Source organism: Haemaphysalis longicornis, unplaced genomic scaffold, assembly GCF_048455015.1.
Source record: "Haemaphysalis longicornis isolate Haplotype H1 unplaced genomic scaffold, Haemaphysalis longicornis Haplotype H1 scaffold_1, whole genome shotgun sequence".
Taxonomy (NCBI): Eukaryota; Metazoa; Arthropoda; class Arachnida; order Ixodida; family Ixodidae; genus Haemaphysalis; species Haemaphysalis longicornis.
Window position 1 is genome coordinate 184,496,255 of NW_027526203.1, and position 4,558 is coordinate 184,500,812.

Consider the following 4,558-nt stretch of genomic DNA (forward strand, 5'->3'; position numbering starts at 1 on the left):
AAATATTTGAACTTAAAATTTTTTTTGTCAGCATCACCCTCTTGAGTGACAAACATTTCTTTTTTTTCCTGCCACACAATAATGAGGTCTTTAAATCTGACCTCAAGTACAGCACTCTCGCAGGACCTTGCATGGTCTGTGACCACGGCATTGATCTGTTGACAGCACCTGCATGCTTAACATTTGGATTAATCATCTCAAGAGGCATTCTGCGGAGTCTTGGCAGGAACACCTCCCGGCTCATTCTGTCCCCCCTGAAGAAGCTGAACTGGCTCTGAAACTTTGGGTCCTTTTGTTTAGAGCTTTAGTTGTTGTTGCCACTTTGAGCATCTACTATTTGGCGATACTATGAGGGTGTGACTTCTCTTGCAATCCATTCTCCTCCTCCTCCTCTCCCACTTCTTCTTTTTCCCAATGAAAAGAGGCATAACTGCTGTTGTAATGATGCAAGACAATGAGAGGAAGCTCTGCCTTTTTAAAAAACCATCGTTTATTCTATTTTTCAGCAAGGTTTCGTGAGGCCCTTTCGGGAACCATGGGTCGACCTGGTGCTGCTCTTTGACAGACAAGTGTGCCTCTCAAAAGCACCAGAGTGGCAGAAGGTGGCGCCAGGGGAGGTTGGCGGATAACAAAGGGACATTCGCCTGACTTCGAGCCTGGACGTGGACTGGCAAAGACCCGGATCACTACTGCTCTGGCCCATCACTCGCCCTCTGTTTCACTGTAAAGTGCCTTATAACTAGCAAAAGCATGTACACGTGGCCAGTGGCTTGCGTATGATTTCACGGGTGGCAAGCTCGCTTGTACAATGTGACCACGAGGCTTCCCGGTGTGCCAGTGGGCATCCAGAGTGCTTTGCATTGCTTAGACAGAGCACGAGTTTTGTAATGTTCAATACGTGAGTGCTGTGACCCTCCACGCTGCACTTGGACGTTGACTTCAGCCTTCCAATCCAAGGCCATCGCACATCATCTGGGATTGGCATCGATTCAGCATCTCCTGAGCATCTCGGCAACGATCCTGTTCATCCGTGGAGGAGCCGCCAGTGAGAGTCACGGGAAAAGCTTCGCGCAATGCTGACTTGGCTGAGTGGCTCCAATGGGGCAGAATAAATGTTCTCTTGAAATTGAGAAAGTAATCAGGAAACATCCTAATTCAAGATACCTTGTGGGAATTGTGGAAACCCGCGATCCCGACTCCGTACACGGCAGCACTCCGAGGCCCGTGCTACCCTTCCACGACGACGCGGCCTGTGCTGGATTGCACAATAGGATGGCAACTGTTGAGAAATAAAGATGCGCAGGCAGAGGGCGACAGTAGAAAAAGATGAAGGGGAAGATCGGAGGCGCTGACTGCCTCGCTAGTCGACTCCATCACCATTTTGGAAGCCAGACGCTGGTATTCTTTTGCCACATATTTTCTGGTGCCGCGAAACCCGGAAAACGAGGCACGAGCGGACCCACGTTGGCTACTGGTTACCTTCTATGCGCGTGCAGATGGCGCAGCGGCTCCGAGGCACGCGAGGATTGGATACCTTCGCACTGCTTTATCCTGGAAGTCTTGCCCTCGACCGCCGCCCCTTTCGGCTCGTGCCCAAGCCGCTCTTGTGCCCTAGGTATTCGAAACCCCAGCGTCTTACTTCGCCAACTGGCGCCATAGACACTCTTCACATTCACCGAGATGTCCTGCGAGCGACAGTCTTCAGGACCATGGCTGTGCTTTATGCCTTGCTGCGGATTCGGGAAGCAACGGCCATAGACCAACACAATCTTCTCGACTTCATCTTGTATGACCAGGTGAGCCTGCACAAACTCGACGCTCAAGTTCAAAAGAACATGAATGATGAAGAATTTGATGCTGACATTTTGGACACGATCGATTACGACGAGCGTATCTTCGCCTTGAGAACGCGCCAAGCCTCATCCGCAAGCCCTGTCCCTCAACCTCAGGCGGCCATAATCACTACCGGCAGCGCATCTTCGACCTGCTCGTTTCCTGAGGAGGCCTGATGGACATTCTGAGGAGGCCTGGTGGACAACGGTCCCATGTGACGTGCCGCCCGTCCGGGCAATGACTGGTGTGCGGGTAGTAGGACCGGACGACAAAGACGCTGCGGCTTTTCAGAACGCCAAGCAAGACCCCGAGGTGCTTAGCCAGGGAGGGAGGCTTGGGCAACTGCGCAACCCTGCTGCTTCTGTGACTGCAGTTTTGGAGCTCAAGGACCCTCCCAGCACCTCGGCATCGCTGATGCGACTATCGTTTCGGAGACGGCTCCGCGCCCCTGCCGTGACTCTAGCATCGCCAATGGGACTTCTGCTTTGGAGAGGTCTCAGTGGCTCCCGGCGAATGCTGGTGTCACGGACGCGATTCTCACTTGAGAGATGTCACATTCGCCCTTCCACAACACTAGCATCGCTGACTTGATTTCTGCTCCAGAGACGTCTGACCCTAGCGTCGACGATGCGACTTTCTTTTTGGAGGCATCCGAGCTACCCTGTTGTGACCCTTTTGCTGCCCGCGAAAGTCTCTTATATGGCAAACATCTCAGCAGCCCTCATCCAAATCGAAGATTACTTCATAGGACCCGGCTGCGGGAACGTGGCTCGTGCAGGAGGCTGTCCTGCTTTAGACGACGGCAAAGGACCTGCTTTTTAGGAGTTTCGTGAGCGAGGTTCTGCGCCGGTGGCGATCTGCGGCCACGCGCATCCAGCCCTGTTGGAGGCATTCACCCGGCGAGGCATGTGGGCTGCTTCAATGGTGATGGCCCTTTCTTCGCCAAGTACGAGCGGATTCTCACCACATCTGTTGGCCGTGTGTACGAGTCCAAGGAGAGCGAATTCTGCTTCTGCATCAGCTCAGTGAGTGCCACTGCACTCGCCGTATGCTCTCTGGCAACGTGGCTGCCCGCACCAGCTGTTCCCATTTTATCCTGGCAGCTGCCTCGTGGCGTGGAGAATGGTCGCTCTCGCATAGTGACCAGTTCAGTCTCCAGTGTGACCCCTGTCGGTCATTTTGACCTTCGGTAACCCTAAAGCTTCCTGTCAAACCTGTTTTACGAAGCTGGTCACAGAGGAGGATTGGACGCGACTATAATTTCCAGCCGAATGCTGCAATGGATCCCCCAGCCAGTCTACAAGCATCACGGCTGTGAAACCAGGCACTGCTATGGAAGTTGGACAACAGGTCGTAGTGGGGCCGAGACTTCGCCACTGCCCGTGCAGCTGCCAGCTAGCTGCTAACCAACTTTTGGAGATAAAGTTGTTTTCCTTGTGCCAAGTGATCAGGGGACGTGGTGGCTGCTATAAAACTGGCTCCAAGTGCTGATCCGTGATTGCCATTACCTTGCTATATAAGTGACGTCAAGATCACGCCACTGTCTATGTCAGCGACTGTAAGGCAATTATTACAGTGATCACAAAATAAATTACGACATCCGGGATCTTTGAGCAGGTCTCTTTAATTATACAATAATCAACTTACAATAGCCAAATTCAACATGACCAATCCCCACTATAGTTAAACCCCAAGTTAGCAAATCCCACCAGAGCGTCAGCTTCGCTGAACTTCCCTTTCACAGGGTGGAAGGGATCTGATTTTTGGTCGAGATAACGCGGAAGTGGCTTATACTGTAACATCTCTAAAAATGATCATTGTAACTTAAATAAATGCAGACTGAAATCTTCCCTGGCATTGTGTATTCTCAGCTAACCAATGAGCAACAATGTGGGATTAATGCATATGACTTACCCAAAAGTCAACTGGAGCGACTTATCAATAGGAGTGGTATAAAAGCTGCAGCGGCCCACTGCCGCGCAGGCTGCCACAGCAGACGCGTCGAGAAAAGCGCAAAACTTGACTGCAGCACCTAAAGTTCCCGTGACCACGGCCCGGACCACCATCCTCCGCTGGCAGAGATAAGGATGTAACTGAAGGCGGGCTTCTGGGCAAGGAAGGGTGGAGGACAGCAGGGACAAGTGATGGGGATAGGGAGCTGTAAAACTGGCCTCTATTCCTGATGGCAAATGTCATCGTTACTGGCCAGATTCCGCCCGAATGGGCATGTTGTAAGGCCTATATTCAGCCTTGGAGTTACCGAAACCCATTTTCGGTGTTGATGATGATGGTTGGAGTTTTTTGGCGCAAGGCCACCTGGGGCAAAGAGCGCCAAACAAAAGTATCTAAAAGAAAATAGTGGCTACTAAATCCAGAATAACAATAAAATCAATTAAATGCAATGGTGATCGCTGGTGTATAGGGCCAGATTTGATTATGCGTGATAGGAAATGAGGTTTAAAAACTTAACGTCTGACAAGTACTCAAACACACGTTTCACGGAAAACATGGCATCGTCACTCAGAAACAGCGATGGATGTAGGGGAATATGTTGTCTGTAGAGTTCTCTGAAGTGTTTGTGTCGTGTTGTGTGAAGTGCCTTGCATGTGATTAGTATGTGCACTACGGATAGGGCATCTCCGCACCTGCTGCACTGGGGTCTAGAAGATCCAGTCAGCAGATACGAGTGCGTTGCATGGGTGTGCCCTATCCGCAGCCTACCCAA